This window comes from Macaca fascicularis, chromosome 2 (genome assembly GCF_037993035.2).
Source record: "Macaca fascicularis isolate 582-1 chromosome 2, T2T-MFA8v1.1".
Classification (NCBI taxonomy): Eukaryota; Metazoa; Chordata; class Mammalia; order Primates; family Cercopithecidae; genus Macaca; species Macaca fascicularis.
Genome location: NC_088376.1, coordinates 52,900,056 through 52,915,793, shown reverse-complemented (window position 1 = coordinate 52,915,793; position 15,738 = coordinate 52,900,056). Strand labels below are relative to the sequence as shown.

The window sequence follows — 15,738 nt, the reverse complement described above, 5'->3', positions numbered from 1 at the left end:
TATTCTCCTGTGTTTATCTTGCCTCTGATATAGATTACAAAACCCTGTAAGAGCCATTCCTTCTATGTCTTTGCACATTCTCCCATGATGTGTCTTATATAGAGTTGGGGAGACAGAGGCAGCTTAATTATTCCTATTCCTGCATAATGTATCTTGTCCTGTATCAGCAATTCTTAACCCTCATAGTGCATCAGAATCACCTGGGGAACTTTGCAATATGCTAATTCTCAGGCCCCCTCCCAGGGATCCAGTTTCCATTGGTCTGGAATAGAACCCACCTATGGGTGCTTGTTTAGAAGCTCCCCAAATGATTCTAATGTGATATGCAGCTAAAAGCAAGCACCACTGCACCATATTAGCCAGGATGACTTTGTCCTCAGCTGTACTTAATTCCCTATGCCATGTCAATTTGTCTTCTGGCTGCACTTTCTCCATTTAAAAATCTCAAATTATATCTTACAAGTTAAGTTACAATCCTCAGCTACTTTCTGATATAATACACAAGAAATCATCTTTAGGCAAGTGAATATTTTCTGCCATTACCTCATTGGGCAGAGAATCAAGTGGTAAAAAACCCAGCCGAGTAATCCCCTTCAAGATGAGACTCTCATTAATCAATGATCCCTTCTGCAAGCACCTGTGTGAAGCCAGCAGTCACTATTTGTGACTTCCTTCCCACAAATGTATCAGACAGGAGAGCCAGCAAACAATGACTAAAGCTGTGCTTATGTATAAGTTATAAGAGAACAGGAAAAGGAGCACAAAGCAAAGATGATGAATTAATGAGGCTGCTGTGACAAAATGAGTTAATGGCAAATATGTAAAAGTGAATTCATGAGACTTTGATGGTGTTTACAAGTTTCATTTCTCTTGAATATCTCAATGAATTCAATATCTTCTGAAAAACTTTAAAAAACATTATCCTTTGATGACTTTCTGCTAACGACAGGAAAAGCAACCTGAGGAATATTATTCTTATTTGCCTCTTTTTGGCTTTCTACAGTTTTAATTACTAGGTGAAGTAAAACCATGAGGTGAAAGGAAAATAACCCAACAACCCACAGAACTCTTCAGCAGCCAAGGTGCTTTTAAATGCAAATTTTTATAAGATTGTTAAAACAAAGAAAAGAAGGAAACTGTGAGGAAGTGTACACTATACCCACAAATTTGTCTTCAAATTATAATATTTTTCAAGGTTTTCCAAGAGGCACCAATGAGTTTTTAAATATTCTGTCAGATTCATTTTCTCCACAGTCACTTTAAAAAGAGCTCTGTTTACCTGCTTAGAACGAAGAGAGCTTTTATACTTTTTTATAAACCATGGAGCTGCTTTACTGAGGATCTACCACTTCAACTTTTTCTCTATGGTGTACAGTTAAACTAGATTCTAGAATTCAATAATTTACTTCTGCATCTACCCACTCATTCTTTTCATGACCAAAATTTTTATTATTCATGAATCTTTGGTATTGAACAGGTTACTTTTTTACTTGAAAATCATTGCATGACATTTTAAAAAATAAAATTTGCCATTTTTTTCTTCTTGATAATTCAACAGAGAGGCCCACTGGGTGATACGTGCAGTATATATATTTTTGCATATTTTAATTCCTCCCTCTAAAATATGAACAAAGGCCAAGGATCACCAACAACAGAAAAATCCTCCAATATACAAGAAAGTGACACCGGAACAAGTGTGCAGACTATGGGAATGTATATGAATGACATGATGAAGTGAGAAGAAGAAAGTATAGAAACAATTATAATTTATATCCTATGGGAGAAAAGAGAAGTTGTTTGTATTCACTAACCAAGTCAAGCCTAGGAAAAAAGATACTTTCCAATAATAAGGAAAAGCTCATAGAAATTTAAACTATGATAGCCAAAATAAAAGCTCAGTGATTATTATCACTAAAAATGAGATGAAAAAGTCAAGGGCAGAATGATAAAGTCAAGAAAATCTACTATAAGTAGAACAAAAAGTAGCAAAGAAATGAAATAAAAGAGAGAAAGAAAAGTAATAACCCAGGAGGTCCAACAGTCACCTGTTATCCAGAAAGGGAAAATGAGGGATGTGTGGGGCTGAGATGGAGGAAATTGTAGATATTTTTCAGAACTTAAGGATGTGAGTTTTGGATGGAAAGGGATGGATCCTGGAAAGTCCATCATGGTGAGAAAAAGAAAAAAGACCCAAACTAAGGTTGATCATTTAAAAATTCTAGAACACCAGGGACAAGAAAAGATCATAAAGCTTTTGGTGATTATTTCAAAATAGACTTCAGCTTTCTCAGCAGCAACACTAGATAGTAGAAGACAATGGGGGCCCCAGCACAATGGTGGCTCACGCCTGTAATCCCAGCAGTTTGGGAGGCTGAGGTGGGTGGATCACTTGAAGTCGGTTCAAGACCAGCCTAGCCAACATGGTGAAACCCCATCTCTACTAAAAATATAAAAATTAGCTGGGCAAGGTGCAACAAACCTGTAGTCCCAGCTACTCAGGAGTCTAAGGCAAGAGAATCACTTGAACCTGGGAGGTGGATGTTGCAGTGAGCTGAGATCGTGCCACTGCACCCCAGCCTGGGCAACAGAAAAACAAAAAAGAAGATAATGGATAAATACCATAAAAATTCTAAGAGTACTCAAAAATTTAACTCTTATCCATCCTTTCTTAGGAAAACATCAAAGAATACAGATACCAGCAAAAATAGAAAATAAACTAAGAAATACAAAGTCACTGAGTGGAAGAAACAAGGGATTCTTCATAAAAGAATGGTGATAGGAAGTCCCAGAAAGTTGCTCCCTATCCTTGCCAACACTTGATATTGTCAGTTTTTTGTTTTTTGTTCTGTTTTTATCCTCACCATCCAGTTGGTGTGTACTGGCATCTCATTATGGTTTTTTATTTGCATTTTTCTGATAACTAATGGTGCTAGGCACATTTTCATTTGTTTATTGACCACTTGGACATCTTCTTTTTGCCTGTTCAAGCCTTTTGCCCATCTTTCAAATGTTGCTGTCTCCTTTTTCTTATTGATTTGTAAGAATTCTTGTATATCTTCTGGATATGGGTCCTCTGTCAGGCTTGCCCCATATTCTGTTAAAGGTATACGCTTTTTTCAAAGTGTGAATTATTAGTCTTTTCCTTTATGGCTAATACTTTTAAATATTCTGTTAATATCGGAGTTTTCATTCCCAAATTGAGAACATTCTGAACATGCTTTTGTAACGTTTTAAAAATTTACCATTGTATCGCAAAGCATTTGACGTCATTATATTTCTGAAAGAACACTTTTTTAAATAGCTACATATTATTTCCATTATATGAATGTATTATTCCTTAAATAACACTTACTGTTGTACATTCAGATTGTTTTAGAGCATTACTTAAGTAAAATTATAAAATTAATAAATGTGCTATAAATTAAAAACCTAAGATTTTTAAATGCAAGTTTGACTGTTTCCAATCTTCATTACCCAGTGAGTATATATTGAGTACCTAATGTTTCCTCCGCATTGTGCTGGAGATTCTGGAGGATATAAGAGAACGCATAAGGTGGGCCCTGTCCTTAAGGAGGTGACAATATATTTAGGGGTCTCAAATGTCACCTGTTTAGCAATTCCTTAAGGAATAATTGATAACTCAACTAACTGTTAATAGCTATATTTGAAATAGGAAGAAAGTTAGGGGAAAGCAAGATGGGAGTGTACTAAAATAGTTGGCTTCAAGCAGAAACGGGTCTTGAAGGGTCTTCATATGTTGGGGTTGAGTACTTCGCAGAGTGGGGACTGCATGATCAAAGGTGTGGAATCAGAAGGAGTAAGAAGGACATATCCGAAAGGCAGAAAGGAGTTGCTCTAGATTGAAAGCTAGGGTATATGTGGACAAATTGAAGGAAATAAGAATGGATAAGTAAGATGAAACGACATTAATGAGGGCTTTGACATGAGGAATTTGGATCCAATCCCATAGGCTCACTGCAGCTGGGGGTGAGGTGGCAGGGAGCCAGGCCATTGAATGGAGGTTTCCATAACAGCCTTCAGGTGAGTGGGAGGGTAGGCAGAGTGGAGTTAGAAGACAAATTAAAATGGATAGGAATTGTCCAAAAGGCAGGTGATGTTATCTTCAAGATTTACAGATAATACAATTTTTTAATGAAACAGAAAACTAGATATTTACTCCATAGTCTCTTGTTTCTCTCTAAATAATATCTTGGGTTTTTTAAAGTGGCATTTCAAAAACAAAGTATCTTGACAATCGTTATTAGAGCCACTAACAAGTGTTCTCTCTAAAAAGAAAAAAAAAAACCTTTCTATACACAGGAATAGTGTGATTCTGTCACTATTTGGCAGTAAAAGGCAAATAGAATTCATTGTACGTGGTTTGGGGTTTTACTTACATGGAGAAGCATTAGAACATAGCGGCCTGGGTTCAAATTCCAGCTATGCCATGTTAGAGAAGTCATTTAATCTCCCTAAACCTCACTTTCCTCTCTGCAAAATGGGTATAACAATAATTAGAAAAATGCTTGACACATAATAAATGTTAACTATGATTATCCTGGTCTCTGAGGTAGATGTTATCATTTTTATAGATTAATTGATCAAAATATTGCCTATATAGAGATAATTTATATTGGAAAAATACTGTCATTTATTACAGTGGTAAACAAAGGGTTAAAGTTTGTTGTAAGAAATAAGTAATGAACAATGGGAACTTTCATCAAAACCACTAAGGACAAAGTACCATTCCTTGGCTCTGCATCTATTATAACCATAGTATTATTAATAGTAATAAAGTGCTTAGTTTCTATAGAGCCTAAGACTTGGAAACAAAGCCAAGCGACATATGTATATATTTATTTAATTGTGGGAGACCCAGCAACATTTGGCGGCAGGCGCGGTGCTCCACTCAGTGGGATGAAATGCGTGCTTCATGCCAGCTTCTTTAGAGGGACTTGTTATTCATCACAGCTGTAACGTTCCCTTCAGAGAGCTCCCACCGGAATGGAAAAGGCGCACTGGCAATTTATATACAAAAGCCAACCCACGTTTGGCTTTGAGAATTCACTGGGAAAACTGTATGCAGTCTGCTAGTTATTCACGGACATGCTCTGATTTCTGATGGAAGTGCTGTGGTTTCATTTTGTTATCATCACAGTAAAATTAGAAAGCAGCAAAGAAAAATTAAAGGACTAGCATGTAGACATCTTCTAGCTGACAAAATGTTATATGGTAAGTTTTCAGAGTTCAGTGGCCGTGTAAAAATAGTCATAATTGGCACGGCCCTGTGTTTGGAGTGTGCACCCTGGCATTTGCCCCTACTATCCAGCCCTGCCCCCACATCCCCTTGATGAAGTTACACAGTTACCCTCTTCCCTAGGAACATGGAACAAGCCTGCAGAGACACGGCAACACCCTGCCTCTCAAAACAGTGCCATTTATGTGAAATATATTGGGACATCTCTTAACATCTAATGAATATAAATTTCTTTACAGTTGAATCTTGATTCAAAAGGACTAATATCTACAGTTAACCTTGCAGCTAGAATAGTTCTCTACCCCTTATTGGAATAGATGTCTAACTCCAAGATTTCTTTCCAAATAATATATTATTTCACATCACCAGAGGTGTGATCTACTATTGTAAAAGCACGTTCACATCTACCAACACATCTGATCTTCACAAGAAATGTGAGAGGGAGACAAGGCAGGTACCACAACACCCATATTACAGATGAGGACACTGAAGTCCAGGAAGATTCACTAATTTGCACCAAATCTCACAACTAGGAGGGGCAGTAGTGGGGCTCAAATCCAGTGACCAGTAAAGGGTTCTGTCCAACACTTTATACCACTTTCCTGAAATGGTTTTTATTTTGCAAGAGAAATAGGGCTTCATCTCCTGCAATGATGAGTTAAATCTCAATTTATTTAAATGACAAAGAATAAAAATAAGTAGTTTCTTTTAGTCCCAACCAGAAAAGCAAGCATGATACTGGATTGTTTAAGTATGAAATATATGAGAATGTGATGCTGTCATTTTGTTGGTTGCTTTTTTTCCCCCATGGAATCAGTTCTGTACTCATTTTAGTTCAACCAGCATTGGACTGAGCAACACTATATAGCAACCGATATGTTCTGGCTCTTGTCCCAACAGTCCTTTGTGGAGACAGACAAGTAAATAGATAACACCTCACAGTATTCTGAGTCCTATGATCGAGAAGTATGCACCGGCTGCTAGGAGAGCCCAGGGGAGGCAGTGTCAATTAAGAAAGGCTTTCTGCAGGGGGAGACATCTAAGATTAGTTGGGAAGGATGAGTAGGAGTTCTTCAAACAACGAAGGGTGGAAGGAAATTCCAGGCAAGTTCAGAGATGTGGAGATTGGAGACAGCAATAATAAACACAGTTTCTGCCAAGGGGCACAGTTTCTGGAAAGTAGCGGGGAGGGCCATTTTAAAGGGGAATGGCGTGTAATCATAATAATCACTAATGCTCACATAGTGCTTGCCACGTACCAAGCTATATTCTAAGCACTTTACATATACAAATGCATTTAATCCTCACAGCCACCCTGGGGGGTAGGCGAAATTATCACCCCCAATTGCAACAAAGAATTGAGGCACAAAAATGTGAAGCAACTTGGTCAATATTTCATGGCCCATGCTTTCAACACTGTGCTATTAGACTATCTTTCAAAAATGTGTGTGTGTGTGTGTGTGTGTGCATGTGTGTGAAAGAGAGAACACGAAAAACTCCAAAGACAGAAAGAAAGACGACCAAAGTTTGGGGAAACATAAATTTTGGAAAAAATTAAACCAATGGACGGGCTTTATTCTAGAGAAGAGGGCTGAGAAGGCAGCATGAAGAAAATGGGCCTCAGTAATATTAAGGAGCCTGTATGTTAAACTCAAGTAAGAATTTTCTGCTGATTAGAAGTAAGCTAAGTCAGACGCGTGTCACTCAGGGAAGCTGCCAACTCTACTTCCTGTGGGTTGCGCTCCTTGGAAATGTTTTGAATTGGTCTGAATCCTGCCAGCTGACTTGAGCAGGATGTGAAGAAGACACACAAGTTTGTTGGAATGTGTAAACTCTTTGAGTGCACATGTTCGATAAATATTAATTGATGGCAAACCAAATTTAGTGCTACAGCTAAGATGAGTAGCATTAATTGAGAACACTTCTCATGTTATGCATAGTTGTTATGTTTCATGGCCAACAGGTAAAAATTCTATGAGGAAAGTTTTGCATTTTCTATCTTCTCTTTTTTAAGGACTTTGGTATAGATAAGCTATCACTGGTTATTAAGAAGTTCAATGTTCAATGTGCAATCCACTTCTGGCAAGGTGAAAAGAACTTTGTGATATTAGTTTAATTACTAATCTTGTCCCCATTTCATCTTGTTTTTTCAGTGCTTATTTCCTCCCCATATTCACTATTTAAAAATAAATTATTGCAGTATATGTATCTTTGAAAATGACCACAAAGTCTTTTGAAATAAGATAGGGTATAATTAAATACACATGTAAACCAGATGTTACTTGGACCGACTACTTGCAGATTAGGTAAAAATTAGTTTATCCCCAACCTCAGGACTTCAAAGTATCCCCATGATTTCTACACTCCTGTGGGCCATGTCAGTTCAGCCCCATTTATTCATTTTTTAAGTTCATTCTTTCAACAAGTATTTACTGACCCCCTACTACATCTCAGGCATTATTATAGGTAATAACAACACAATGGTGCAAAACACAGGCAAGTTCCTGTTCTGGCAGAATTTAAATTCCAGTGGGTGAGAGGCAAACAAACGAAAGTAAGGAATTCAATGCAAGAAAAGAGATTTTCAGATAGTGAAAAGTTTGATGAGGAAAGTGAAACAGGATCCTGTGAGGTCCTGAGACGTAGTGAATTTCCTCTTGGGGGTTAGGGAAGTCTTCCCTGGAAGGTGGCTGCTGGCTGAGGCCTGAATGGCCAGCTTGGCAGCCTGTCGATCTGGAGGAGGGGTTCCGGGCAAAGGGAACCACCAGGGCCAAAGCTTTGAGGTCAGGCTGAGCTGGGCACATTTCAAAGGCAAGGGAGGCCTGAGTGGCTGAGATTAGCTGCACTCAGGAGAGAAGGGGTAGCTATGAGGGGTGAGCAGCCGGAAGGGGCCAGATCCTACAGGGCTTTGTAACCAGGAGAAGGAGGTGGACATTTCTTGTAAGTGGGAGTCCTAAGGTATCTGACTGCTGATTTTTAAGAGGTCAGTGTTTCTGTTTTGTGGAGAAAAGGTTGAACAGAAGCAGAAATGAAAGCAGAACACCCATTAGGAGGTTCTCGCGCTGAGAGCGAGGCTGCTTGAACTACGAGGTACTGGACATTCAGGCAGAAGTAGACGGAGGCAGTTTCCATTGTAGAGATACTGAGAGAGGCAAACCTCCCTCCTCAATCCCCCACCTACTCCCTTTGATGGCTTCTGCAAGAAACTCAGTTGAACCAACTGGAATGTTTGGAATTTTACAAAAGATTTGCAGGGCCTTGGGGAGGGATTCACTTTGGGGAACATGTGGGTATCTTGGATACTGCCCCCTTTGTCTCACTCTGCCCTTTTTAAGGGTCCCTGGTGCCTACCCATGGCCCTCCCCTCTATGCGAATCCTCTAACATATGTAATCCTGTCCCCACAACCAGCTTCCTCCAAGGGAGCAGCCCCTGTGCATCAGTGTCAGTTTCAGATCATTGCAAGCATATTAACTCACACGGAAATCCACCCACATTCCACATTAAATATTATTTACATGAGTTGACTTGTGGCTGACTGGATGATACGGTATTATGGTTTGCAGACATTTAATTAGGCATTTATCTTTATTTTATGATTTACTTTTCTGTTGCTGTAATCTATATATATTTTTTCAGACCTCAAACATTTTGTAGGCCGTTACAAAGTTCATGTCCCCCATGTCTGTGGGGCCTAATGATTCAAACAGCCATGACCAGGCCTGCCTGTGTGGCCCAGCCTCGCTGGCATTCTAGTGAATAACATCATCTCCATCTCACTGCACAGAAGTATGAACTGCGGTGTCAGCAGGTTTCCATGACACCACCCGCGATGTAGAGCACACATCTCTCCCACACTCCGCTGGTTACCAGGCCCTGGCAGTGCAGACCGGGCCTCCTGGGCTGCCTTCCTCCCTCTGGCTCGCAGGTTCCTCTTCACTCCCACGCTCTGCTCCCCAGACCTCTGGCCCAGAAGGTGCGACCCAGAGCCTGAGGCAGGAGAAATTTCGAGGCAGAGACTGGATCTGAGGGTGAGGCCCAGGCCAGGCTAGAGAGAAAACACTGTGAGAAAGGACTGAGGCCCCCACATGCTGGAATCTTGTGGAAAGAGGTGAAGGCAAAGCTGGGGATGAGAGAGAAAAGAGGGAGCAGGAGCGTAGTGAGGAAATGAGGTGAGGAAACAGCTGGGAAGACAGACATGCATCTGGAAGATTCCAGAAGAGGCCATTTCATCCAGCCTTGCTCCAGCAGTTGTGTTTCAGCAGCCACACGGGACACCTAGCCTTTCCTCTGTGACATCATTCTCCATCCGTCCAGCACCTCTTGGAGATCACAAGGGGCTCTCCACATGAGGAGACTTTTGAAACTAAGAAACAGATTTGGGTGTTGCACATGTTTGCTCTGGAGCCACATTGCTTGGGCTCAAATCCCAGATCCATGGCTTCATCACCTGTGAACCTTGGGCACATTTCCCCACATGCCTGTCTCAGTTTCCTCAGCTGTGAAATGGAGTGGTAATTGTTCCTACTTTTACCGAGTCATTGTGACGTTTCTTGTGAAAGGCCTAGCATACAAAAAGCACTCCATAAATGTTTAGCTATTATTATTTCAAGGAATTGTAAAAACAGGATCACAAAGTTGTGGAATATCATTAATGTTTACATTTAATAAATTATACCCTTTAATTCAAAAAATGCAATGGCATATAACTGTGATATTTACAGGTAATATAGAAGTTAGGGTTTTTTCTATATAATTAATTTACAGCACCCTAGAGGTAGGATGCTTCAATCATGGGACGTGAGTTTAGAGTTGAATGAGAAGCATCTGTGTTTTGACCATATTTATAACCTCATTTGGAAGCAACGTTAAAAGCCTAAATTTGAAGTCCTTTGTAAATGTTTGTCTCCAAGCCAAATGCTTTTCCTGGTCGCCTTCCTGACTCCTGCTCCCACCCCCGGGTTCATATCTTAAAATGATTAGGGCAGAAAAGGGTGGAGGAGTTGGAATAGACTCTACTTCCTGTCTCTCTGATTTTACCATTAGATTAACAAGGCATAAGGCCTTTATCTCTATAACTGGATGATTTATAGGTTTATATATATTACACACACAGACACATACACACACACACAGAGAGAGAGACAGACAGACAGAGAGAGATATTCAGCTTAAGATGTCAGTATAGATCCTTCTGCAATTCATGAGCATGATGATGGGGTATCACATTCATGTGTGAGATGTGCCTCCCTCAAACCTTCTTCCTACAGGTTGGCACTTTGCCCACCTGACATGAAAAAAAGAAAGTCAATGTAGAAGGAGAGGTAATGCAAGACTAAGACTCACTTGTTCTGTAAACAACTGAAGGCAAGCCAGTCTTTGAGAGGATGGAAGCCTGCAGGTGCTAGCCAAAAGAGAAGGGTGGGGAGGACAGGTAAACTTTCCCTACCTCACAATTTTGTTTTTACTCATTATATGCCCAATAGAAGCTGTTTGTAATACAAGTGAAAAATGAATGACTTTCTACCAAATGGCACTCTTCATGGCTGCAAACGTGACCCTAAACTACAGCAGTCTATAATGTGGCAGACTCAAGAGGGACACGAAGTCAATACTGCCCCATGGTTTCCCCTGGAAACACCAATGCCATGCATGAAGGGCTTTGTGGCTGCTAACCCAGGGAATATTGCTTGCGAACTTTAGAAACAGGAGCAGTGCCAGCTCTCAGGGAAGCTCAGATGAAAAGTCTACCTAGAGTACAGCAGACTGGCTGACCTTTCAAAGGCTCTTTTATCCTCGGGAGTCTGTGGTTTTGATGTAGTGTTGAGTATTTTTTAACTTTCTCTCAAGAAGTGTCAGTAAGTAGATGAAAAATAAAGTCTGCTTCCGCACGAATGCACTAATTCCCCCATGCCTTTTTAAAGATTGTTTAAAATAGAGAAATTTTATAGTCGCATAATGAGTAATAATCCAAACATGATGAGAAATTTAATTTGTCTGCTTTGCAGATCTAAGAGTTCAAAATTGCTATGAAGACATATTTTGGGGGGATACTATTTTATAAACATGGGAGACAAGTCATTGTTGTTCTGCACATAGTAGGAAGACAGCACTTTTTTTGAGTGAGGTTTTTTTGTGTGTTTTTTGTTTTTTTTTTTTTTAGATGGAATCTCGCTCTGTCGCCCAGGCTCCAGGCTGGAGTGCAGTGGCGTGATCTTGGCTCACTGAAACCTCTGCTTCCCAGGTTCAAGCAATTCTCCTGCCTCAGCTTCCCATGTAGCTGGGACTACAGGTGCTGGCCACCACACACCGCTAATTTTTGTAGTTTTAGTAGAGATGGGGTTTCACCATGTTGGTCACGCTGGTCTCAAACTCCTGACCTCAGGTGATCTGCCTGCCTCAGCCCCCCAAAGTGCTGGGATTACTGGCATGAGCCACCATGCCCAGCTTTTTGAGTGAGTTTTTAAGAAAGTTTTTCACATCTTCATGTTAATTATTTTAGAGGAAATAAAGTCATTGGATAATGATGCTAACTTTTAAAAATAGCTAATATTTATTAAATGCAGTCTATCTCAGTTATCTATTGCTATGTAACAGGCCACAAAATTTAGTTGCTTAAGACAATATTTTATTATTTCTTAGGGTTTTATGGATTGATTGGGCTCAGCTGGAAGGTTCTTCTACTCCACATGGTGTCTCCTAAGACTAGAATGTACAAGATAGCTGTCTAATACCTCAGTTGGCCTGGATAAAAGAGCTTGGGTTTGACTGGGCATTTCTATCTTTCTCTCTCCAGGTGGTCTCTCCAATAGGACAAACTAATAACTCTATGTGGTGGTTCAGGGCTCTAAGAGCAAATGTCCAAGGAGGATAAATCCCTATTTGCAAGCACTTATTAAGACTCTGCTTCCATACCATTTGCTAGAATCTCAATGGTCAAAGCAAGCTACTCAGCCAAGTCCAGAGTCAATGGGAGAGGGAACTACATAAAGAGTTAAATACTGGAAGGCATGGCTCATTGGGGTCATGTCACCAGTGTAACAGGCAACCACAAAAATTATACACCACATCTTGGATTGGGCACTTTACATCCATTTATCTTCTTTAAAAATCACAACAATCCTATGAAGTGGATACTATTTACAATTTTCATTCTAAATAGATACAGAGAGGTTAGGTTACTTGAACAAAGTCACACTAGTATATCAGGGGAAACAGCCCCCAATATTTCAACGTAGGTTCTTTTCTATTTTCCCTAATTGTTGACTGGTCTGAGAAATAAAGGGAAACAGTACAAAAGAGAGAAATTTTAAAGCTGGGTGTCCCGGGGATACATCACATGTCGGCAGGTTCCGCAATGCCCCCGAGCCATAAAACGGGCAAGTTTTTATTAGCAATTTTCAAAGGGGAGGGAGTGTATGAGTAGGATGTGGGTCACAGAGATCGCATGCTTCAAGGGCAACAAAAGATCACAAGGCAGAAGGTCAGGGCAAGATCACAAGGTCAGGGCAAAACTAGAATTACTAACGAAGTTCCATGTCCTGCTGTGCATGCATTGTCACTACTAAACATCTTAACAGGGTTCAAGAGCAGAGAACCGGTCTGACTAGAATTCACCAGGCTGGAATTTCCTAATCCTAGCAAGCCTAGAGGCACTGCAGGAAGCCAGGGCATGTTTCATCCCTTATCTGCAAATGCATAAGGCAGACACCCCCAGAGAGGCAATTTTAGAGGCCCTCCCTGGGAATGCATTCTTTTCCCAGGGCTGTTAATTATTAATATTCCTTACTGGGGAAAGACTTCAGCAATATTTCTCTTACCCGATTTCGGTAATAAGAGAAATATGGCTCTGTCCTGCCTGGCTGCCAGGCAGTCAGACCTAATGGTTATCTCCCTTGTTCCCTGAACATCACTGTTATCCTGTTCTTTTTTCAAGGTGCCCAGATTTCATATTGTTCAAACACACATGCTTTATGAACAATCTGTGCAGTTAATGCAATCATCACGGGTCCTGAAGCGACATATATCCTCCACTTACAAAGATGACAGGATTAAGAGATTAAAGTAAAGACAGGCATAGGAAATTATAGGAGTACTGACTGGGAAGTGATAAATGTCCATGAAATCTTCACAATTTATGTTCTTCTGTCACAGCTTCAGCAGGTTCCTCCATTCAGGGTCCCTGATTTCCCGCAACACTAGCAAAAAGGGGCAGAGCTGGGATTAAATCCAAGCCATCTAATCGCATAGCCTGAACTCACAAATCTGAAGACACAAGCGCAAGAATAGGAAATTATTAAGTTCTAGAAGTAAATGATAATCCAGAAATACTGAGGTAATAATTGGTTTCAGAATTTATACATTCTATAACAATTATAATATTTTTGTCCTGCTCTTTTGAAGAGAGGGCTAAAAGCATTGTGAATCACAGAGGCAAGAGTGGTAGCTTGACCTGGGTGACAATTGTACTTCTCCTTATTCATTGAGTCACTCAATGTCTTAATTTCCTCAACTATAAAATGAGAATAGTAATAATATCTAACTTGCAAGTCTGTGATAAGGTTAAGTTAGATAATATAGTGAGCATAAAGTACCTAAAATATTATTGATGCATAGAAGATGCTCATAGCCATGTGTGAGGGTGCCTGGTAGATGGAGCTGAGCATGGTAGGACACGTTGGAAGCCAGTCTCAGGGGATTCATGATCTCCTCCATTACTCTCTGGAGGATGATTAGGGTGTTGAGTTTAAACTACAGGATAGGCTATTACCCCTGCCCGTGGGTGGGAATCATGGGTCAGAGCAGGGTGGGAGAAATTCCTGGTTTGTGACACCTCACTCTAGGAACACTGGAAAAATAGACGCCGTGGTTCCTGGAAGACTTATAACTGCTATCACCACAGAACTAGTCTAAGTAACCCATCCCAACTCGACCAGGCTGTATTATCTGCAAATTTAATCTGGCTCTAAAAATGTTTCAGGACACTTCCCAAATTTGGCATGTACTAACTCAGTAAGGATCAATTATCTAGCTCTCATTACCTGCCAGCAGAAAAACTGCTTTGATGTTAGTGAAGATGTGGGAAAGGGAGGAAAGAAAAAGCAATTTGTCATGGATAACTTTCCAAACCTTAGTTTCCATTGTCTAGTTATGCCAGCTGCTGTCTGCTGGTTTTGAGGCAATTTATAGCTGGAAGAAACGGGACTCCACATTTCTTCGTTTGGGGTCTGAATGATGGCTTTTTCCATGATATTGTAGTCACAGTTCTATACATGAGTTATGGCAGCCACAATACTATGGGTAAAATGATAAATCCCTCACAGCCACAATACTATGGGTAAAAGGATAAATCCCTCACTGCCTTCTCTTATCTCCAAAGCAGTCGGGAGTGGGGAGGAGGCCATTTACCCCAAAGCAATAAAATGAGGGTGGGAGATGTGCCTGTGTCAGAAACGGCAGCTGGAAGCATGCTTTGCTGAAATGCTCTCAGATGCAAATGCGTTATTACACAAATCTCTCTTCCCCAGTTGCAGAAGGACAAACTGAGAGAGGATGATAGAGGAGAAACTCTCGATCTTCAGGGCAAGCCCTTTTAAGACCTGCTCATTCCACGTATGTCCCTGGTAGCATATTGCCCAAACATCACTCTCCAAGGACTCAAGGAAACTTTTCCCAAAGCTTTGTTTTGGGGTTTTTTTTGTTGTTGTTTTTTTTTTTTTTTTTTTTTTTTTTTGAGACGGAGTCTGGCTCTGTTGCCCGGGCTGGAGTGCAGTGGCCGGATCTCAGCTCACTGCAAGCTCCGCCCCCCGGGTTTACGCCATTCTCCTGCCTCAGCCTCCAGAGTAGCTGGGACTACAGGCGCCCGCCGCCTCGCCCGGCTAGTTTTTTGTATTTTTTAGTAGAGACGGGGTTTCACCGTGTTCGCCAGGATGGTCTCGATCTCCTGACCTCGTGATCCGCCCGTCTCGGCCTCCCAAAGTGCTGGGATTACAGGCTTGAGCCACCGCGCCCGGCCTGTTTTGGGGGTTTTAAAGGTAGTTTTCCATAATTCATTAAATGTGTTCTTTCTCCCGATCTCACATGCTTGAGTAATTCCTGAGTGCAGCACCTCCATACTGTGGTACAGTTTCTGTTTCATTAGCTGTGTAAACTCACATAAGTTTCTCTACCTCTTTAATCTCAGTTTCATCATCTGTAAAATGGACATAATGACCCCTATGTCACAGTGTTATTGTGGGAGTGAAATGAAGTCATTTGCACCCTCTTTCCTCTCACCTTTCTCCTGGACTTTATCAATTCTGCATCCCACATGTCTCTAGGATGGATTCCTTTTTCTCCATTGTCCTGCTGACACATCATCTTTCACCTGGACCCTAGCAGGACCCTCCATCCCCCTGCCACAGATGCCAGAGGGATTTTTCAGAATGCACACTGACTCTCCTCCACTCAAAGTTCTTTGCTCACCCTCATTGGCCCTAGGCT

At 40.8% G+C, this 15,738-nt stretch overlaps 1 non-coding gene across 1 annotated transcript; it reads left to right on the top strand.

Annotated features, from left to right (window-relative positions):
* The first annotated feature begins 10,444 nt into the window (after positions 1-10,444).
* On the top strand, positions 10,445-10,549 carry LOC123572106 (small nucleolar RNA U13). The gene has a single exon (XR_006696442.1). It is a non-coding gene; the product is annotated as a small nucleolar RNA U13 (small nucleolar RNA).
* The last annotated feature ends 5,189 nt before the right edge of the window (positions 10,550-15,738 follow it).